The sequence below is a fragment of the Empidonax traillii genome, unplaced genomic scaffold (assembly GCF_003031625.1).
Source record: "Empidonax traillii isolate 1590-97213 ecotype Southwest subspecies unplaced genomic scaffold, ASM303162v1 scaffold559:size414428, whole genome shotgun sequence".
Classification (NCBI taxonomy): Eukaryota; Metazoa; Chordata; class Aves; order Passeriformes; family Tyrannidae; genus Empidonax; species Empidonax traillii.
The window spans coordinates 184,115-208,041 of NW_020955752.1; the positions used below are offsets into that span (position 1 = coordinate 184,115).

General features: G+C 39.5%; 1 long non-coding RNA gene across 3 annotated transcripts in view; it reads right to left on the reverse strand.

The window, feature by feature from the left end:
• Nucleotides 1-23,927, reverse strand: part of LOC114064582 — a 256,194-nt gene that overhangs the window by 75,953 nt on the left and 156,314 nt on the right. Inside the window, exon 4 of one of the 3 annotated variants that reach the window (XR_003572785.1) lies at nucleotides 18,907-19,160. The exons of the other annotated variants lie outside the window; for them this stretch is intronic. This is a non-coding gene — a long non-coding RNA (uncharacterized LOC114064582). Of the gene's footprint in view, nucleotides 1-18,906; nucleotides 19,161-23,927 lie in introns of those variants that run through there. 3 annotated transcript variants of the gene reach the window in all.

The window sequence follows — 23,927 nt, forward strand, 5'->3', positions numbered from 1 at the left end:
TTGTGGCATTTGCTACAGCAACACATTTGAGTCTGAAAGAATTGTTTAGTGCATCTAAAAGAAACACACAGAAACATTCCTCTATTTCTTATAAATATTTAAAATTCTTATAAAAAAAGGCTCCTTAGGTTCATGGAGGTGAGACACTAAAACCAGGAACCTCAGAGGCATCAAACAGGTTGGAAATTGGCCTGCAGAAAAAGGACTAAAACATATAAGGAAAGGTAAAAGTGGCATTGCAGTGCAATAAGTCACAAGCCATATGAGCCATATGTTGACTTCGAGCTCTTTTTTTTTAACTGTCAGTGATCATTCCACTTATATTACATATTGCCTTTTCCCACCTCTTAACCCTCTGCATCCTGTAGTTGAGCTGCACAATGTCACTTGGCAGAGCTGCTGCTGTGATCACACACAGAAATATCCAGGTATAATCACATCTTTGACCAACTGTCTCCATACAGTTGCAGTCTCCAGGTTCACACACAAAATTGGGAAACTTCAGGCATGTTGTAGGGAAAAAGTACCAGGGAGATATTTCTTCTACAGTCATGTAAACACATAATTTTTTTAAGTAAACAGGATTCTTCGAGAGGGCAACATCGTCTCCTCCTTAAATCTTCTTGACTTTCAAGTCCTCTGTGTCACCCCTGAACTCAGCACAAACTTGGCATCACCTGACTTGTCTAGCGGAGCAATCAGAAATAGTCTCGCGGAGCTAGATAAACTTCATATAATTCCTAGAATAGCTTTTCTGGAGCACGCACGCCGTAGAACAACGCATATGGAGCTCTGCAAAAACACTTCGCTGGCACTCGCTGGTGGTGACTCACAGGAATCACCCCGGCTCTGGGCCGATGAGGGGCGACCACCCAGCCCGGATGCCAATCACAGCCCTGCCCTCCACCATCCCGCTCAACGCTGCATCTGAGCCAGCCTCCTCGCCGAACTTCGGGAAGTCGAATAGAAACTCATCACTCCGTGCCGACAGCCCTAAATGACTCGAAAAATAAAATAGAACAAAACTTGCAACAAGCCCGCTGTGCCAGGTCTCATGCCACAGACAAGGAGAGAGGATCCCAGTCCACATTCCTGCACAGAGGCTCAAAAAAAAACAGCCAGAGAATTTTAGACGTCTAAAATAGAAAGTTCAATGGGGGGAAAAAAAAAAAAAAAGCCTTAGTCATGTAAGTAGACTTTATATTTTGACTTTGAAGGGTTGTTTTTCCCCTTTCAGTTCAGAACACAGCAAGGTCTTTAAAACAGTGTATGAAGAAGCTAAAGTATACCTTAAAATATTACTATTGCATATATATCGTAGTAATATCACAATTTATACCCCACCCCCGTAGTTTACTCATTTAAAAAAAAAAAAAAAAGTATTAGGAACAGCGTCATGTTTTGCATAAAAGCAGAAGGAAATCTATGAAACTTTAAATTTAACTAATTTTACAATTTTACCATCTACATTCCCACATGTTTCCAATGTCTTAGTGAAGTTTCTGCAAACCATCTGCTAAGTTTTGTATGTCCGGGTTCTCAATAAAGCAATACCAGGCATTTACAGCAGCATTAAATACGGACATTTAACACTGTGGATCTTTAATATTTGCAGCAGGCATTAACGGGGATTTCCCCCCCCCCCCTTATACTTTTTAGCAGTTCAAGTTACCATTTTTCATTATGCAAATTAAAAAAAAAAAAAAAAAAGCAGCGCTGAAGGTAAAAAAAAAGGTAAAAAAGTAGCAACTTTTAAGAGCCAAACACCTGCCTTAGGAGAGACAACAAAGTGTGGAAGTTTCAACAGCAACAAGAAACAAGGACTTTAGTCCCCCTTCTTTCCCCCAAGACTATTTTTCACTTCTCCATCAACTTTCATGCTGGGTTTTTCTCTCCGCTGGAGTTTCCCACCCGCTCCCATGCAGAGCACAGCGAGGAAAGCGGAGAGTTAATGCTGTAGTTGCAACTGGTGTGAGCCTTTACTATTAACTTGAATTTACAGAGCAACCTTTCCTTAAAAAGAAGAAGAAGAAAAAAATCCTCACTGCACTGTAACACTGAGAAGTATATTTAAAAAATCTCTCTCGGGTCTCTCTAAACATCTGCTCAAAGGTTTTGCTGTATCTTAAAAGGGCTCTAATTACCAGAAACTCCTTTCTTACTTAAGCCCAGGGCTCACATTTCGATTATAACTCAAGCTCCAGTTAATTTAGGTCTAAACCCAAAATGCCTGTACCAAACAGAAGAAAACATAGGCCTACCTTAAAACTTTCCAGCTTTTCAGAGGATCCAAGTCAGAGATTATAGACACCATTGTAGTAATAATAATAAAATATATATTAGGGGATAAAAAAAAAAAAAAAGGAAGAAAAACCACGGCAGGGAAGGCTAGCCACAAAAGCAGCAAGTACTCTACTCAGTGTGGGAATGACAACAAACCCAGCACAGCTCTTCCTCCTTCTCAAGCTGATAAGCACTTGTCCCAGCTTCTCTCCACCCCCAAAATCAATCTTGTGCTATATTGCTTCACAGTCCCAGTTTCATTTCTTCACCACTACCTTTTAAAGCCCTTGTAATCTGCTCCAACTGATCAAATTTGACCTTTTTGTAGTCCACTTTATTCCAAGCACAGCCCTCAGTTAAATCTCTCTTTATTAACACCGTCCTTCTTGGCTTTCTTTTGGAACAAACACAGCTCAAGCTTGAAGCCTCCAGCCTTTGCCAGCAATCATTTACAGATTACTGCAAGCTGCAGTCTTCTCCTTTTGGGTATTTTCTTCTGCCTCTGAGGTTTGCTTTTATATTATTTTCTAAAGGTTGTTGGGGGGGGGGGTCTCCCTTTCCCTGTTCTGAGCAGGTTGGAGTTTGACACTTTTAAAGGAGGGACTTTCTAGTACAACTCCTCTCCCACCCTTCCCTCCTCCCCCTATCCCTCACCCCCATATAGAGGGATAGACACATTAAGAACAGTTCATAACCTTTTGTATACAGAATAATCTTTCTCCCCCCTCTTTATTTTTTAAATCTCTTAGAATTTATAGACTTATACACTGAAGCTGTGCCTGAAAATAGTCTGATTTAAAGCAAGAGTAGTATTATGGTGGAATAATAAAAGGTCTAATAATGCAAAACCAGATGTAACCCTTTGGCTATTTGAAAGGGGAAAAGGTGTCTATATAGTTCCATTAAACGCATTTCTTTTTCGTTTCTACTTAAAAAATAAACGGTAAAGTATCCTCCAGATTACTACAGCATTGTGAAAAGTTGTGTAGCTGCTGTTAGCGTGTGTTTACTTATGAAAATCTAGATGATTGGCTTCTTTTGTGTTTCTGTAACACTTTTGACATTGATTTCCCTGTATTTAAAGACTTCTCTTTTGCATTTTTTCCCCATCTAAATGTTTTCCATTCATCCTGTGAGTGAGTGACTGTGCCCTCTCCTTGAGCTTCACCGATTCATTAGGATTCCTGGAAATTCCCAAATTAAAAATTCTTTGAGGGAAAAAAGCAAAACTGTACCTCATGAAGTGTTCAGTCAGAACCAAACTACCCCAAATGGCAGAAACTTCCACTTTTCTATTTATATCACAAGCATATGCTCCTAGTTTCCCTCTGCCACCAGTTTTCCAAAAAAAACCCCAAAAAACCCAAAACAAAACAAAAAAGTTAAGATCAGCCCTTGTATGTTACAAAGAAGCAGTAACATGATGATCACATAGAGATTTGGGAGATCTGGCAGTGTGTGACACACTCATGAAAACATAATAAAGGGTATTATCAGACATAATAAAATTTTAAGGCTGTTATAAGTCTTCCACTGCCTCCTCCTTTGGTGAGTTAAAACTCGAGCTGTGTCTGAACTGTTTTAGAGCTCCCTGGTACTCTGTAGGCTGGGTTTGGGCGGCCTGAACCCCCCCTTTGCTGGCTGCACAAAGGCAGCACAGTCTTGCCCTTGCCAGAAGGTGACACTGAGGCTTCCCACTGCCCAAAAACGATAACGTGACCATTTACTCTGCCAGACAGCAGTCAGGAGATAGTGGTCAAACAGAAACAACCAGTTTTTAACTACCTAGATACAAAATGCCTTCTTTGTTCAAAGGCCAGAGCATCATTGACCCCTCATTTAGGAGAAACACTGAGTCATCTCCTGCCAGGTGAAGCTCCCGGCTCAGCCTCTGGGGCCATATCAGTCGATCAGTTTATCAAGTCAGGCCTCAAGTTCAGACCTTGGAATTTTACATCCTCCCCTAGGCAACACTTCCAACAGTTCTGCTTTATCTCTGAGGGGTGTAACACCGCTAAACACATCAGGGACAGCTGTCGGTGAGATTGCAGGTGCAGATCTGGGGGAGGAGGGTGGAGGACAGCTGGGGGTTACAGATGTTCCACCACTCTCCGAACACCACTGTGGCACAGGGTGTTTCTCACCTGATACACACATATCTCCGAGCACTTCTGCAGGGATGAGGGTTGTATCCGACTCTGGAAACTTTGGGCCCTGCGTTTATTTACCTACAGGAGATGGGTTAGATGCTTATAATGGAAAATTAAGTTCAGCTGTTTCAGCTGAGCTGAGCTGATGGAAAGCAAAAAGAAAGAGACTGGTCCGTGTCTCTTTGTTCCCTCCTAAAAGTTTGTAAACCACTCTGACACAGGTTAGTCCCTCATTTGAGACTGGGCAGGACATCAGTGGTTACAACACAGTGCCTTTTCTCTTTCCTCTCTACCTCACTGCCACATTTGATGGTTTTAGAGCTATAGTCACCTATTTGCCCATGTAAACTTCTCATAGAATATTTCATATTGATGAGGAGGCTCAAATTAAGAAAGGCTTCAAGCTTAGCCTGCAAAGAAAAGAACATTCAAAATATCCTATCCTATCCTGTCCTGTTGGCAAGCCCAATTTGACTCCTTGTCACATCCTGTCTATTCAGTGTTAGAGGTCAAGGCATTCAAGGTGGAGTGGAAAAATATGGAAAAACCAAGGCCAAGAGAAACATCTCAGCCCTGTCCCCCCTTTCAGATCACTGATAGACCTGCCCTGAGCTCCACTGCATCAAGGTCCTCAGCGTCTCTTAGTCTGTTCATCCAAAAAATCCACAAACTACATTTATTTCCAGAATTTTATCTCTAACAACTACATTTATACTTTCCCCTATTTTTCATTGTCTTCCCACAGAAAATACTCTATTATTTCCTCCAACATATCCATGTGAAAACTATACTGTAGGAGTAAAGATACTTGTACCTTTCCCATTTGCAATTATTATGGTTGTTTTAATTACTTTCATCTTAAACGTTTCATGTCTGGAGCAAAAGCCATGTCTCCATTTTGCTGGACCTGGCTGGCATTTTGCCAGCTTTTCCTACAACACCGAAGAAAGCCACTATAAGCTTTCTAAAAATAAAACTAGGAGATCAAGTTTAGTACAGAGAAACTTGCGACAGGCGATGGATTTTCCAAAACAGCCTCATGTATTTCATACAGCGTGTAGCTATAGTAGGAGAAAACAAATAAACCAGAAAAAAAAACAGAAACCCTCTGCAAAATTATTTTAACTCTTGTGCTTAGAAAGTGGACTCCATCCCAGCTTTTAACTAAATGTTTTCTTCTGTTGAGGTTAAGGACTTGGTCTTCAAAACTTTTATTTTTATGCTTTAAGCAAAGAAATTTCCTATGATCTTCAGCTTGTTTGCCAAGAAACCACCAGCACATCTGTGAAATATTACTTGAGCAAATTTATTACAGTTAGCTAGAAGGCAACTGCCCCTAAAGTTTCCTCTACCTGCTGAAATCCAGCCTATTGTATAATTTGGGTCTTTCGTGCCATAACATGTCCCCCCTACGAGAGCTTATCAGTTCTCAGTTAATATGATAAAGAAGTACAAGCTTTCCAAGATTCTGAGTCATGTTAAAGTAAATATATATATATATACTTTTGAAAACAACATTCCTGTATACACACGTACACAAAAGGATCTCTAAGCAATGTCATCATCCTTAGTTTAGACAGCTGTGGAGTCAAAAAAGTTCCAGATCAGCTAGCTACAAACATTTGAAGGTCAAGTACAGGACAAAGCATTTAAAAAAGCATAAGCAATGATGGCTGCTGAGGATTAGAAAGAAGATTTTATGTCATGAGACTTTTTTTTTCCCTCCAGGTATTTCTTTACCAGAAACCTATTGGACTGAGAACTTGATAGTGTTGGGCAGGATAATAAACCAAGGATAGGAAGCAGTTTGGGCTTGTTATTTAATCTTCTTTCAAGGGTGTTATCTCATTCAAAATATTTTAGGAGCCAAGGAAGGTCTGCCAAAGCACAACCTTTTAGCCAGAGTGCCCAGCAGCCTGGTTATCAGGCAATAATAGAGAAATAAATAACCTTCTAGCATCTTCCCAAGCCCTATTTTCCATTGCTCTTTCATGCAAAGCAATATTAAGTTATTTGAAAGAAATCTTGGTCTTTTACCAGGAAAACCTCATCCTCCCGGGGGAGCCTGTTGTTAAACAAAAGCTCAGCTATTAAAGAGTGGCCTCCAACGTCAGGGATGCTGTTGGGGGCTGATAAAGGCTCTTCTCCAGATTGTCTCATGCTGTCCCTCCCCATCAGCCTTGCCACCCCCCTGCCTCTCCTCCCAGTCCCTAATGCCTCGCCTTTTAAGCAATGGAGTGACTAATTGAAAATACATTCCAGCACTTTACAAGCAGCTTTTTCTTTCCTGCTGACCAGCCAAATGTTTTAAAGTTGGCAAGTTCCTGTTTTAACTTGGGAACTTGAGCACTTGTTCGTGGCCTGGATGCGTGAAAAAAATCTGGCTGAATTCGATAATTCTGCTGAATAAAAAAATAATTAAAGGTCTTACTTCTGGAACTGGTATAAGTAAATCCAAGTATTACTATGAATCTTCAAAGGCAGTCCATTCTCACTTTGTAAAATATATCATTTGACTGACAAGAAATTTTAAGTCTAAGAAATGCCCAAAGTCATGCATCGGTACTTGTACAGAACCAGAGGAAAACCAGTCACAAACAGGCATAAATCCATCTGACAATTACGCTTGGGGAAAGAGAGAACTGTAACCAAAACACCCTGGAGACAGTAGTCGCTGATTCAGGGCAGGTCAATGGCCAACTGGGCTGGGATTCAGCACATCTTATCACACACAGTAACTCAGAAGCTGGCTTCATTCAGCAGCTGCAGAGATTGAAGGGTTTTGTTTCCTTGCTCATTCTACAAAGCCTGCACTTTAACAGTTAATCATTAATCTTAAATTGCATAAATGTGTCTCATAGTTATCGACTTCTCACTTCTACAGTCTGCAGAGACAAACTTTCAAGAGATGGCATTTTTTTAATACTGATTGTGATTTTAATGGATTTTCAAGTACTTTCAGGTTTTGCTCATGACAACTGCTGCAATAAAAAGCCTTATGAACAAAGATGTGTTTTGTGCCTATTCACCTAGCAGAAAATCACTATTACGACATACTGCATTATGAGAGAAATGCTTTCCAGCCTCTATGAAGAGACAGTCATCCCCAAAATCCCATCAGCCTAATTGTTTTTAAGGTGTTTGTAGTTTACTTTAAACAGCATATGAGCCCAACATTTACATCCTCTGCTGAATTTCTTTTTGTTGGCCAGCGGGAGGGTTTCTTCGTTCTGCAGCACTGGCGGAGCGAGAACACTTCTGTAGTCTGAGGCAGGGCTTGCCCTTCCTAACCCAAAAGAAAGAATGAGAGAGAAGAAAAGCTCCTTGTATTTGCCAGACATGTTCAAAAAGAGCTACTTGCACACCCCAATCTGCTTCTTTCATTCCAATTGGCAGAGTCACAGGTCAAATTTGGTAGAGAGGAAAATAGCAACCGTTAACCGTTCTGGTGCCACAGCAGACTGAGGAGCCAAAGCCAACGCTGTCTGTCTTTGCATTTCCATTCTTTTGGTGTCAGGTCATACAGTGAGCACCAAGAGGCCCTTATGAAGCCTTATGAAAAGGTTATTGTTCAGTCTGCCTTCATAACACAGTCCGGAAAATGAAAACATGGGTAATGACCTTAATAAGCGCTTTGTTGTGAAGGCCATGTTTTCACATGGACCACAGCTGCATTTCTACAGTCCCAATGCCATCTCATGCAGCGATGAAGAATAAATCTAAGGGTAATTAAGTTATGCTGAATGCATACTGTAAAATGTTTAGGAAGCCATTTCCAGAGAGACAAAGGAAAATTAGTGGCTCCGTATCCATATCTGTCTTTAATAGACTGTTCAAATATTTACCTCCGGTTTTCTATCCATCACAGAAGTCCAAGGAATAAGATGATTATTGGTAAGGGACTAGGTGGAGATATTCAGTTAATTCCTCTCAATGTCTTTCCTTTTGACATTGAGAAAACTATTTTTTTATCTGTGCCCTACTTTCCCATCTGGGAGGGACAGACACCACCCTAGCAATCTACAGAGCAGAGCACTAGGAACTTAATAGAAGACATAAAAATTGGCAGCTTTATGAAATTCACTCCCTTTCAAGATGGTTTTAAGTCTAAATCAAATGAAATACTGGTTCGTCATTCAGTGTAAAAGAACATGATCTGTTGAGACAGATGGCTTCTAGCACTTCAAAAATTTAAGAGTTGCTGTAGCAAAGTAAGGAACCCCTGAAGCTTTAAAAAAGTCCCCAATACCATAGCCTTTAAAATGAAAATAATTTTAGAGCTCTAAAGGCCTGGAAGGAAACAAGGGAAAAAATAGCAGAAGGTAATAATTATGAAATTAAGAAAACGGTGAAATAAATCTTCCATTTCTGAGATTCATGTTTATTAAACTACATTCAAGCACACGATTTTGAAGGTGTCAACCACAAACACCTACTTTATGCATCAAGTTTATATGTCTTTTAAACAGAGAGAGAGAGACACCAGGTCTCTTGTGACAGTGTGCTTTGCTATTGACCTAAAGATGATAACATGTGAGTAGGGAAGGAGAAAATGCTTCAGATGCTAGAGCAATCCCATACATATTTCATATAGAGGCACAGAGGAACATTCTTTTAGCCTGTGTATGAACTGCACCAGCGCAGGCTGAGTTTACGTCTGATGCTGGTCAGGATTCGAGATTTGCTGTACTCACCAGAGATAACACCGTTTCATTTTCCCTTCCTATTACTGAGGCTGGGAGAGCTGACAAAATGGGAAGGCAACTTTTTGCCATAACAGCTGGCAGGAGATTTTTACAGACATAAAAGCCAATTAGGTGTCCTGATTCTGGGCATGTAACTCCCCTGGAGCCTTTGTTTAGAAGTGCTTATCTGCTTGCATAGGCACAAGCATCTACAAATCCATGTACAGGTGCGTGTGTATCTAAACAAAGGACCACAGAGAGCACTGAAATAAGCTGTTGCTCTCCTGAGAAAAACCCCAACTCCCCGGGAAAACAGTACAGGAGAGAGTTTCGTAACAGTACTACTTCATCGATAGAAGGCTGCAATTAAATTCCATTCTAAAGGACAACTAATCCATTAAAAAAAGTTCACTTTAAAGGTCCTAATTCAGGGAAAATCAGTGAAAACTTTTTTCTTCCACAGTGAAAGCAGTTGTTTATCTTTACTACCTAAAGAAACTTCTTTCATTTCTGAAAAAGCAGTGCCATGTTTTTTTTCTGTTTCTGAGGACTACTGATTTTTTAAAAAGCATAAACTTTCATTCATTCCCCTATTGGCAATTTCTACATCCGTTTACTTCCTACATCCCTTCGTAAAAGTTTTGTGTCTTTCAAAGAGCATTAATAGCTATTGTAGCCCAGAATACGTTATTTACATACAACGGGTTGTAGTCACACACATAGTTTGTTTACAGGAGATACTTCCTTTCTGTTCAAAAATACTCAGTGTCTCAGGTCATAGTTTTTTTTCCTTGCTGACCTCATTTACACAAGCCCAAGCATGTTAGTGATTTTTCTCCCAGACAAGGCCTAGGCTGCGATTCCAATAAAGACAAGCACAGGTCCCCATGTTGAAAATAAAACATTTTTATTGCTTTCTAAACCTCGGGCATAAACATTCATTGCTTCATCTGACAAAATCCAACCAATAAAGACTGCAAAAAGAGTGAGATTAATAGAACCAACTTTCTAGAACATTGCACTACCCTCTAGACACTGTATGTCCTGAAAATTGTATATCATAAAGTTTGGCCCATACAGGAGCAAGGAAAATCCCCTTCTTTTCTCATTTGGGTGTTCAGTTGTTACAGTCTAAACAAACCCACACTTCTCTGGAAGCTGCAGGACCTAATAAGGGTTGAGTGCCCCAAATCTGGGTTGAATTTGTTGCCATTCATGGGGTGTCCTTGGGAAACTTCCTTCATTTCACAGCTTCCTGATGTGTCAGGCATTTTATTCCAACCCCCCTGCCATGGGCAGGGACACCTTCCACTCGAACAGGTTTTCTCAAAGTCCCATCCAACCTGATCTTGAACACTTCTAGGGATGGGCCAGCCAAAAGTTTTCCAGGTAACCTGTTCCAGTGCCTCACCACCCTTTACAGTAAGGGATTTCTTCCTAATATCCAATTTAAATCTACCTTCTTTCAGCTTCCTATCTTAGATTTCACTGCTCCCCCATCTGACAGAACATTAGAGGACTGAATTACAAATTGTCTTTGTTGCTCATCAGTCAGGAAGAAGTTCAGTCTCTGCCTGAGGAAACCAGGAGGGGAAGATAGTGCTGCTTTTCCCGGTAGTTTCTTCAAATAATTTGTATTTCTCTCTTTTAGTTTGTATCTTGTCTGCAAATGAGAAGTTCCAGCTGCTGCTAATTATTCCCTATCAAGCAGTTTGAGAAAGCTTTTTCCTCTTGCAGAAATAGGTGTCTAGTCACTAACCGAGATGCCTTTAGATACCCCCAAGCCTTCTTTTTTTCCCTTTTTCTTTTATTTGCTATCTCCTTAAGAAGTAATTAAGCTTCTTTTCAAATTATGGATGCTGCATCTAAAATTCAAGTTCATTTCGTGATGTCAATAGTGAGTTCAGGCTTCATGTTGACATTATTGATGACAAAGCTGGGCCTAACACTTTTCCCAAAACACAATCGTCCAGCTGAGACCTGTTTGGGATATTAATTGGCCTGTGTTCAGTTCAGTAAACTGTGCTCTGCTGGTCATGAATAGCCACAATCTTCCCTATATTACCAAGGGATGCAAAGTTCAGAGCCTTGAGTGCTAATATTTTTCTTTTGTATTGTCATAGAAGAATGGAATTTTTAAAGGAACTCCTGGTTTTCATTAGTAAATTATTAGTCAAGTATTTTTAGGGCCAAACATTTTTTATCTTTTCTTGTATTTTCCCTTTTGTTGATGGATTAAGTAGCTCATGTGTACGTGGGGCAGCTCACATAACTTTAACCATGGCCAAGGTATGGCAAATAATAATTCCCTTTCAATGCAGATTAACCCATTTAAGATGATCCATTCCCAAGAAATGTTTCTAACTATCTAAATTTCTACAAATTTCAAACCACTTTCGTTATCCTTAGATAATATGAGCAAATAATTGTCCTGTGTTTCAAATTCAGAACCAAAATATTTGTCACCCAGAACCTAGAAAAACCCTTAGTCCACTTCTGTCTTTCATGATGTGCTATTGCAAACTTTATCTCTGGGTAGTAGTGACCTATAATAAGCATTCATATACAAAAGGTGGTATAAAACTGCTTTATAAGAAACTGTTTTAAAAGAATATTCAGCATGGAGGAGCAATGCCACTTTCCATCCCCATCCCTACATGCTGAAAGTTTGCTAGCTCTTGCTGAAGCAAATTCCCACTTCCCAGGTCCCATCTGGCCCCTCTGCCCCACCACCAGAGGTGAAAACCATTTTAGTGAAACCACCTGAAACTGATATTTCAAACTCTTGTCTGAGCAAAATAACTGTCATGGGAAGCTGTCCTGACCATGGTGACAGGAGAGCTTTTGGACACCTGGAATGAAAAAAACGACACTTAGACTAATACACTACAGATTCTTTAGTTTCTGCTCCAGCTGCTGTAAAACCTGGCACAAGACTGGAGATATAGTAGCTGCAACTTCATCAGCCATCGAATTTGGCAGAAAGAGAGCTTTACTAAGATCAATGAGGTGTTTCTGATAATGATTTATTCTGGAGGTCTGCTCAGAGGAGAAGAAAAGGGAAGGTGCTCTCCCTTCTGCAAGCGCTGCTTGTGGATTTATTGAGAGCTATCATCTAAAGCTGAGAGACTAGATTCAGTGTGTATGGACACTCTTTGAAAGACTGCCAAAGGCTTTAGAAATAAGAACATAAATTGAAGGTGAACAAAACTGCAATTGAAGCTATCTCTGGAAAATATAATTAAGAAAATAACCTAGTGAATGAAAAATACATTGGACTTTTAGAAATTATGTAATTTTCAATAATACAAGAAAAGGGTTCCTAAAGGCAGGAATTCCCAAATTAAAGAGTGATATAAGAACCACTTTGAAGTAAATAGGCTATCCAAGAGCCAAAGACTGTTACTGCCTTACCAGCAACAATACCAGTCTGTGGCAATAAATGTTCACAGTCCCCTGAGCTGTAGCACTGCTGTTTGCTCCTGGCACACCTTCAGCTTCTCCCACTTGGTCTTAGTCCTGACAGTCACCTCCTGCTATGCCTCTGGCTTCTCTATTACAACCTTATATATTTCATAAATTTTCATTTATCCCTATTTCTCCCTTTCCTCTCCTCACCTTCTCTTGCTGTCTCTCTCTCTCCCTTTAATGGCTGTCCATACTACTGGGATGGCATGAGCTTTTAGCCAAAGGTATGTTCTTTCCTCACTGTGGAATTATGATAATCTGATAAAACCATGAACAAAGAACTTTCTATTTTCCAATCAGTTTGATTCAGAATTTTTCTCCTTCGGAAAACTGCCCCTTTGAAAGCACCAGTATGTGTACGACTAGCAGGGACGTGCTCAGTTTGCTGTACTGAATGTAATCATGCCATGATCATTCATCCTTAGGCAGTCACTAACTTCCAGTTTAGTGACAAATTCATCTTTATCCAACATAATGAAGTCCAGGAGAGACTTTGTTCGCATTGAGCACAATATCATTTATGTTTGAAACTGCTTTCTTTAAAAACCCCAAACAAATCATCTCTGGTATTTTGCTACCGAGTTCATGGATACAGTAACCCTGCCTCAGGAACTGAAATAATTGAATCCTAGAAAGATTTGAGTTGGAAAGGACCTTAAAGAGCATTTGTCCCAAAGAACAGTGACACCTTTCACCAGACAGGTTGCTCAGGTCCTATACTATCCAACCTTGAACACTATGCTTTTGGAATAACACATCTTATTTTGGGATTTGATTTGTGTCTCTTGCTTGAAGTAATTGAGTGGAGTGTGCAGATTTTGGCCAGAACCATCACATGACTGCTGATGTGCACTCTCAGTTCTGAGAAGCACAGGATGGAGCACTCTTAGTACAGAGCGTTGCCTTTCCTGTGGTTCATGATCTGATGAACCTGCACAGACCTCCACAGCACCAAAACTCTGGGCATCCCCTATTCCTTCCATCCATCCATCCATCCATCCATCCATCCATCCATCCATCCATCCATCCATCCATCCATCCTTTAATTCCACAAATTATCTCCATTTCAAGCACTTTCTTTATGGCAAGCATATTTTGTGGTTTAAAGAACCATTTTTTTCAGGCTCAGATTTGAGTAACAGGTTTGATTAGAGATCTCCTGAGGTCACTTCCAAAAATCCTCTGCACGCCTTTTATTTTTTCCCACCCCAGCCTTTTTAGACTGTTAATGGGTAGAGATACTAACTTTGTTTACTCAAATCAATTTTAATTCATATTACAGAAAGGAACTAACTCATGTAAGCAATAAGAAAATGTATTTAATTGCTGAACAGGTAACATTTTGAGTTTGGACTGTCTGGATCTTCACAGTGCTTTACTAAACAAGGCAGTTTAAAGTCCTCTTGGCTGTTGCAGCTATGATTTGACTGAAGCATTAGTTTTGTGCTGTATGGTTCACCAGCTGAGGGTCAGGCTGTGCTAAGCACAGCTTTCAGCCAGCCCTGAGCACAGGTACCACCAGCTGTCTGGTGGGGAATGGGGGGAGACTGATCTCCAATATGTCTCAGTCAGGTTATATCTTTCACAAACCTGTACAACAGGCCTTTTCCCAACATGTCACAAGCACTGAAATATCTGCTGTACCGTGACTGTAGCCTGCCAAAGCCATCCTGCCTGTCACTCTCCAGCTTGCCATACTACTGAGATAGTAGGGGGGCAACATCTGCTCCCCTGCATCCTTCCAGGGCTGGAGGAGCAAGACGTGGTGATGAGATTATTTTAAAAAAAAGAAAAAAAAAAAAGGAAAAAGAAAAGCAACGGTGTAAGGCACATGTTGGGATCTTTGTATAGCAGCTGAGGCCCAGGGATCTGGGGGATGAGTCATTTAAGCCAGACACAAACTTTCCCCACCACCTCCCCACCTTACATGAAAGGAAAGACGGTCGGAGCCAGACCATCTGGACAGCTCTGTGGGAGCAGAGCCTGCAGAGAGGATTGGGCCTCCTGCAATGCTGAGCTGAAAACAAAGCAAAACAACTTGCTCTGCAGACCTTCTTTGAGCAGCTCATCACTAGCTATCAGCTGACTTTATATCAACAAGCATTTATGGCGATTAACCCTTATTTCCACTCTTCAAACGGGAAAGAAGATTAACCTAAAGAAGAAGAAAATGTCATGAAGGAGATGACACTAAGGAGAAGGTGGCATTATGAGGAAGACAACATTAAATTAAATCTATGACAGCGTTTCAGAGTCACTGCCATTGAAGCCAAGACAAATTTGCCACAGAACACCCAACATTAGTAAGTTCTGTATGCGTTCAGAGTGCTCTGCTGTTGTCACAGCACTATACTATGTTCACTCTACCCATATATTATTTAGAAATTAAATTTGAAATGGAAATTCATAGGAGAGGCAACTAAACAAGCAGGATAATATGTCACCAAAAAGGTAGATGTACAGATTTTGTCAATTTGTATGAAAATCCCAAGACAATTTCTTTATTGATCAGATTTCTATTGCTGCACAAATACTTTCCTGTGCAAATTACTGTGAAGCAGTCAAAATTAACATTTGTTCCTTTATTATTAGACAAAAAAATTTCCAACTTTTATAGCTTCCCCATTTATCACTTTCCATTAGCCCCAGTACCCCAAATCTAACTAATTTTTCACCTAGGATGATTTAATCATTTTTTCAGTTTTGGATCACTGAGCAATAAAACATACAACGGAGAGAAATCGACAATTGTTATGTAAGTTATTCTATTTACTCAGGAAAATAAGAGCCTACCTCATACTAAATATGGCCTAAAAAGGAAAAAATTGGCTTAAAATCTCTGTTAATGTTACTGAAAGTGTTGCCACACCTGTTCCCACAAGAAACATATTCCCACTCTAGTATTTATTACCTATGGAGACTGTTAAGGAAAGATTTATTCTAGCTGACACTAGACAATAGTTAAGATAAAAACTGTTGGCTAATACTACAAAGTACTCTGTAAAAGGACAAAAGACCTTTCCACAAAGCTTAATATATATAATTTTTGGTATATGATTCCCATATTAATTTATTTCAAGTAGATGCATCTAAGTATGGACTGTTGGTCTCATCAAAATCGTGATATGTACTTAATGAGAACATGTCTCTTAATTTTAGCTTTTGATATTCAGGCTTTATAAAATATATCTATATAATTTTGGGAAAACTACAATGGAATGTGACAACCATCACTGTTTTCCTCCCTGGGATAGCTGCAGAAAGTGGCTGTGCCCACTTATACCCATACAAGTAGCTTTGGAATCTCTTGTAGTTCAAAAATTAATTGTAGGAAAATTGCTATATAAATTAAAAAATATTTTAGTTACTTCTGGAATGATTAATACTAAAAGGATTTTAAGGCACTAAAAGGCTTTGGAGTTTTGAAACAAAGAGAATACAGAGGCCTTAAAAATAATCTTTCCATGAAATGAATGTCATAAAAATGTATTTCTCAGACAAAACACTGGTGGCTTTTTTATATAAGTATCTTTCCCCCTAACAGACATGTTAAGTTGTGATTGGGTCCCTGCTGCTCAACATACCAAGAAATAAAAGTTCAGATATGTGTCAGGATAGAGATAAATTTCTGTTGTCTCTAATTTTGCAGAAATATAGGAAATGTAGAAGAGATGTAGATAGAACACAAAAGCCTCACTGTGAAGTTGGGCAATGGTACAATGTCAAATCTTAATTAGTTTATTGATTAAGTCTATAAAGATGATGTCCCGTTAACAAAATGACGTTATCCATCCTTTGCCTATTGTAGTGCTGCAGCAATTCCAGCAAGCTTAGCACACAGATTTATATACTTGTCTCTACAGTCCATTTGTATAAACAAGTAGCTCAGAGGATTTAGCTAACCCCCATCTGGTTACTTTAAAAGCAGAAGTACAAAAATATCAAACTAGCAGAAATAAAAATAATTTTAACTGGTCTCCATTTGGCAGTTTTAATAATGGAAATGCAAAGTTATAAAATGTGCCAACTATCCAGGCTCTGTGCAAAAAGAAAAATTGTGATTAAAAACATTTTAAAAGTCAAGACAGGTTAGCTAAGAGTTTAGGTGAGGGTCGACTAACTTCAATATCACAGGAATCTAGGTCACAGTTTACCCTAGCACAGAAAAAGCACATTATCTCATAAATATTGGGGTTTGCAACACTTTCTTCTGGGTTGGAGAGTGAGGCTGAACAAAGATATTTCTAAAACACATCCTTCTGCAACTGATGATGTGACATTAATTTAAAATTTTAGAACTCTTTTACATTCTGAGAAATGTTTTCTTTTAGTTTTAGTATTTTGTAGCTGAAAGGGTTAAGGTGACTCAGGAAGGGCTCGATCTTGAGCTCACTGGAAAGAAAAAAGAGAACAAACCCTCACTGACTACTTTTAGCTGAATTCTACAGACCAGACTTGCATATTCAATTAGGAAACTTGGATGCCGGAATCATCAGTGTTACGACATTTAATGTGATATATTTTCTAAGTTAGTCCAAAACCTTTGCACAGCAGGTTTGGAATTATTATGGTTTGCATTTTTCTTCTTCTTTTTTTTTTTTTCTTTTTTCGTTCTTCCTACTTCTCGCTTTTGTTTTGTTTCACTTTGAATACTTCACAGTGTTTGTATTTTGAAAGCTGGCCTATTTTCCCTCACAAAGCAGATTCCGTTTGTGGTATAAATGCTAAATCAGCATGTGTCAAACTTGTTAAACCTTTTTTATGCCAGGCCTTGAAGGACCTGATAAAATAAAGCTGTAAAGATATACATTTTAATAAAACATTATTCATGCACTGTTAGTCCACAAAATATTCTTATGTACTATATAGAAATGAAAAGCAACATTTCTCTGGCCTAAAGCTAACTTTTTATGACTCCCTTGGTAATTTTTCCTTCTTTAATACCACTTTATTCATTTATTTTACAATAAGCTTTCAGAAAAGGGGTGGCATTTTTCTCAACACTTTTGCATGTGTTTTTTTTCCCCCCCCGACCCTTTACATCATCTATAGAATAATTTAATAGGGATATGGAAATCAGACAGGATAACTGCTGGAAGCAATATGTGCTGATCAAAACTGAGAGAGAGCAGCTCTGTTGAGAACTGGGCTGTGGTTGTGTGGTTCAGACACTGGCCTGAGAGTCGCAAGATCTGGGTTTTCTTCCTTAATCCACCTGACCTCCCTGAGTGATACCAGCTCTCTGTTTGCTCAGCGGGAATGAAAATATTTACATTCTCCCATTCTTTTGTCTATTTAAACGATAGGTGACTTGAGAATCCTACTGTCTTTTATAGCACTGACACATGATGCAGTTATTTCAGCTGATGGTTTTAGGTACCATAAGGGAAAAACACCTGTTGGGGATCTAAGAATCCTTCCCTTTTGTGTGAGTCTGCCCTCCTGAAGGAAGGCCCTGAAATGAGGAGGGCTCCAGTGCTGGCTTGTAGGCAAAGCCAAGCTGTTGTGTACTTAAATACTTGAGCATAAGGTTTTGTATTTCATAGGATCATAGAATGATTTGGGTCAGGAGGGACCTTAAAGATCGTTTGGTTCCAATACTGGCAGCATCCCGTAGGCTTTCCAAAGATATTCACTGGAAGACACGCTGTATTCAGTACTAGATACAGAGCTATCTCTTGCTCTCATTCAAGACATCTCTTTTGTAGGTCTGGTTTTCATCTATTTGGACTCTTTTCAAAGTTGTGACTCACATCTGTCAGCCATTCACTCAGCTGTGTCAGTGAACCAGGATACTCTCAAGGACATCAGCAGATTTCCAGGCTTTGTGAATGTACAGGCCTACAGGACCTCCAGAGTATGTCCCCTGGATGTCTCCCTCAGTGACTGCTTTTCCTAGGAAAGGCCCTCTGTTAGAAGGGCAGTTATCAGAGGTAATTCCAGCCCCACAAGATCTAAATTTTTTTTACACCCTCACAGCTGTGTGGAAATCAGTACAGCTTCCTCTTGTCCCTGATGGCTCACGGTGTGGATCACCACCATTTTCCTCACCAGACCCCAGATGTCTCACAGCCATGAGGATCTATTCCAAAAGCTCTCAAGAATGCAAACTAATCAGAGGGTCAACTACAGCTCTCCTTGAATTTTACCACGCTGTTGCTGACTGAGTGACCAGCAATCAAGATCAATACCTAGACTGAGAAAGAGTTCTTAAGGAACAAGCAAAGAATTTCTATTCTGAGCCAGTAACAACCAGTTGCTGTGCAGATATCAAGGACCGTAACCGGGTTAACTATAGAACCATAGAAAACCACAAGGACTGCAGGAGATAATTATCTTTAATACAGCATGACAAAGTATAATTTTCTCTTGTTATGCAAAAAATGAGGTGCACGGAGAAAGAGGCAGAACTGCTGTTGGGAATGTAGTTCATCTCTTCCGCTGTAGGCACTGGTACCACAGAGCAGCTTACTCTTTCTTTTTCTCCCCATGCCTGAGAATATTTTTTCCTGTCTTGAAGGAGTCCCACTGTTCTTCCCTGCCTTCCACACCTGCTCTCTTCTTCTTTGCTGAGCTACAAAGTAAAACAATAAACATTCAAGGTACAAAAATTCACATTGTTTGGCTCCCAGTACTCAGAAACGGATGAACTAAGAAGGAAGGGAAGAGTTTCTTCTAACTGAGCCTTGAGTTCCTCCTTCAGCGGAATGAACTGCTCAAATACAAAAGTTAAATCCACATCCTGCCATACTTGGAGGTATTTTGGGCTGAGGATTTCAGTGGGGTCCTTGCCAAAAGAGCAGGCAAACAGGGAGTGCTGGCTGTGCAAAAGTAAGGAGAAAACAGTCCCGGGGTTTGGGAGGTGGGTTTTGCTGCACTGGCATGCTGGGAGATTAATGCAAACCACTTAGCATCTCCTTCCTCCCCCCTTGCTGTGCCGTAGGTTCAGGAGGAACAATGACATTTTTCTCCTTTGTACTGATTTGAAAGCTACTGATGAAAACTGCTACTTAAGGATTAGTTAGTAATGTGGAGAGGAAATTCTTGGGGGGGGAAAGAAGAACAGTAAATATGCTTTGCAGTCCAAATGTATACTATGTGTTTTTAAGGCAGAAAAAAAAAGCCTTTCTCAGAAAAAATGACATTTCCAGAAGAAATCTTCATTTTCATGCCACCTTTTTTTTTTTTTTTTTTTTTTTTCCCTACTGAAAGAACATGGATAGAAAATTTCCATCAAATTCTGAAAACAAATTAATTCCTTGTTTTGCTAAACATACATTTATACTATGACTATACAATTTACAAGCAAAGATATTCTTAAAAGCAAAGACTGGTTGGTTTACCATATCCCTGTCAGTAAAGCTTTTATTACCTCTGCTGCTGCTCAGAGAAATCTCAACAGGTCATAATGTTCTACTGTGTGTCTTAGACCTGAAGGAGCAAGGGCATTCTCATTCATTTAAAGATACTGCTGTACTGCCTCCATAAATCCACTCAATGGGACAAGATGTAGGCCCAGCTCGATGAGATAAAGATAGTGTTTTACACCAAGTTTTCAAGCTTCATTCTAAATAGTCATTGATTTTGTGGGTATACATCAGATTTTTATGTTCTTCTGGATATCATTGTCTGCAGTTTCATCCCTTACTTTAAAAAGAGCAGCAATTGACTGGCAACACCCAGAATACATCCTACGACATCCATCTACTGTGGTTTAGGATCTTGCTGTAATGCAATAAAGCACTTTTATTTCATATAAAGAATGATTTATACTGAAGTTAATGCCTTAAGTGCAACACATCCACACTGGGTAATGCTATCATAGCATATATTTCTTCTCTAAGAAGTTAACCTACTACCCAACTTGCTTTTGCAATGAATGTTTGCATAATGTAAAACAGCCACTTTGATACTAATAGAAATAAATGGCTGAAAGAACACAAAAAATGGAGAGCTTTTGCTTACTATTTAAATTCTTTCAAATAGCAGTGCAGTGTGAAATTCTAATACACTCCCTCTGCAACAGTCAGACATTAAAATGGTCCAAAGATTAGAAAATCACTTAAAAATGTAATTAATACAGGAGCACAATTCTCTGTGGTTTGTAAGATATGATGCATTTAGTGTAGCAAATAAAACATAGCACAGGACAGTCATCCACGTGTATTATGCTTCTAATCCATTAAAATATGTACATAGATTTACTGTATTTGCCTTACAAACTTTGTATTTTCTGCCCTGGATTTTGAAGAGTGACGTTTAATTTAATTTTGTAGCTTCTTTGCTGTCATTGAAGTTTTTTTATAGTTAATTTCTTCAGAAAATTCATAGTTTTGAGCTGACAGCAATAAACCTGGCAATTAAATATGTATGAATACATCCTAAAAAAAATTTCTAGGATTTCTAGGATCACAAGTGGAAAGGGACCAGAGGATGTTGTCTCATTCAACCTCCTACTCAGTCAAGGTCAAGTTTACTTTTCCATGGACTGTGTCTTGTTTTTGGTGCTTCAATCTTCATGCTGATATTTGGATAAAGGTTCAAACCCAGAAAGATGCTCTTGCTCTCAGCAACCAGCTACATCCTGAACAAATCCGTGCATTGATGCTTTGAAATGATGGTGTGTTTCCTTAGGGATCTCAACTTCTGAAGCCATTATTATGTTTCTGTCTGCTTCATGAAAGTTTTGCCATGAGACAGTGTTGTTTTGCTCATTTCAGAGGAACTCAGTTTTTAAGGATTTCAAAATTGTCAGCACTTCTGAAAATTTGACAGTTGCCTGAAGATACTTTTCATAAACACTTAGATGTTCCCACAGCTAATACACTAAAAACTTCAGGTCAAGGCAAAAAATGTCTTGTGTGTAATCTATAGCCATCTGGAACACACTATATAAACCTTGTACCTCTGCTTTTCAGTCCCATGCATTGGTCTTAATATTTTCCATATGTTTGTATTCTGTTATCCAGTTTCTGAGTCCAGTAAGGAAGAGCAGAACCAAAATACTGAAAAGGCAGTTACTACAGATGTCCTGACTTTCAGGCAGGAGTATTGTTATGAGCCCAAGGAAGACACTATGACACTAAGCTTAAAAAAGTCACACTGCAGACTTTCATAATATCAATAAAGATGAAAGCCTCTGTAAACTTTATTGAAACTGAATCTTCAGACCTTGGAGGTATTTATTCAGGCCAAATAATCTTCCTAAAGATAGTACCTGGACAGAGTGATGTACAAGAGGAAGTAGATAATTGCAAAGTTTAGTCTGAGAACACACTCAGAAGCCTAATTCCTTTTTATTGGACACCATGGAGGCTTAAAAAGATAAAATTTAAGACAATTGACTAGTTAGCAAAGAGAAAGAAAATTAATGGTGGGAAAGAAGGCAAAAAATAGATGGTGTTTGGGAAACCACACATAATTATATATTTAGGACTGCACTTCGGGACCTTCTACATCAGAGTTATGAGTGTGGTGACAAAGTGATGGGGTGTTAGTAACGAGTAGAGTTAAAAGGAAGTAGAGAAAGCTACTCAAGTGCTCTACATGGCAGAGTTAGTCCTGCATGGGGAAGTGGAGATGGCTGTGGCACTCTGAGCAGAACGGTGGCCTCAGCAATCAGCAGGAGCAATCCAGTTGAGAGATGGAGTGCTGTGCTCACACCTCTGCTCTGCTTCTGCTGCCCAAAGCTTTAAAAACCCTGAGGAGCCTGGTCAGAGCTCACTGCTGAACCTGCTGTGAGCAGGAGCTTGGATGGGTGAGGCCCCTTCTAGGCTGAATTAACATATGAGCCAATGGTCTCAGGATCCCAAGGCAAAACTGGCTTTGACATCACTGTTTGACGCAAGGTTGGAGCACACATATATGAACTGAAAGTCTATTTAGAGTCACACCTGAACAAGGAACAGGAGAGAGGGAGTAAGGCACGTCCAAAGAAGCCTCTTTTCTTCTTTCTAACAATTTATGTGCTTTCAGACCTTAATTATAATATGTTCAATCCAACACTAATTCTGAGTGAGCTGCCGTGCAATGGTTGAACAATACTTTCCATTAAGGTGTTGGGGTCAATGGTAGCAAGCACTGTGGTTCAATACATTAATTTTCTCTGAAGCAGTAGTAAAACATATGTTGACTCTTGGTAACCCCAGTGTAGATGTTGCAACCTTGTAATGGATGTGGATGCAATAACCTGCTTGAGCTTGTCTGCTTGAGATGAGGTTTTTTCATAAGTGATGATGATGAATGTTGCTCTTCTAGGGAGTCAGAGATCGTCATTAAACCAGCTAATATTTTGCTGCCCTCCCATGCAGAGCAAGCATTGCTAAGGGGCAGCAGTGCTGTCAAATCCTTATAGGTTTGAGCAGGGAATAAAGCAGAGAAAAAACAGAATGAAAAAAGTAGATAAAGGGCCTAAGGTGAATTCAAGCCTAATACACAGCACATTGAGTTGTTTTGTTTGCTTGCTTTTTTCCCGTTCTCAGTAAAAGTAGTTCAATAGTTATGTTTTTTTTTTTCAGCAGCAGAAACCCCCTCAACTCTCTCCGCACTCCTCAGTCACTAACAGAGTTCATTGTCTATCAATAAAAGCATTTCAGATCTCTCTAGACCTGGAGACACCAGGCAGAGTTATTAGTTCTTCTCCAGCTTATTCCAAGGTGCCAGAGTTCAAAATGAAAATGTACAGATTGCTGATAGCCATGCCAGAGCCAAAGAACTGCACAGATCTCTCTCTGCATTAGCAGTCTCTGCAACTATGTAAACACAAACCAGTACATCCAAGGATATCAAATTGAGAATAAATGCATGTGCAAAGCATTTTTGTCTGTGACAGGCCTCTAGAAACTAGAGGGCAAATTCTCTGCTGATGTAATTAGCACAGTGTTGTTAAACTCCATGGACCTGTACCAGTTTAGAGACACATGAGATTTGACCCCATTACTTTATTTAGTGACACTTATAGTAATTTCAGATTGTCAAGTCTGCACTGCTGTATTCCAACAAGTAACACCTTTTAAACTCTGCTAATAACTCTTCCTCCTCTAAAAGTTGTGCAAGCAATTGTCTTTCCTTTATGATCAGACTTAAACCTTGAAAGTAGATGATGTTTTAGTTATCTGTACATCAGTTTATATCCTGTAAGAACATCCACACAGTTTAGGGATTCTGAGGCACAACTACCTACTTTGTGAAGACAATGGCAGGTGGGGGAAATACAACAATCATTTTATTGAGATATGAGACAAATATATTTAAATAGGAAATATGAATGGTGAGGTTTCTCTGCTTGATGCTTTATGCAGGTGGGAGAATTCCTTTCTTCATTTTATAAACTCAGCAAAAC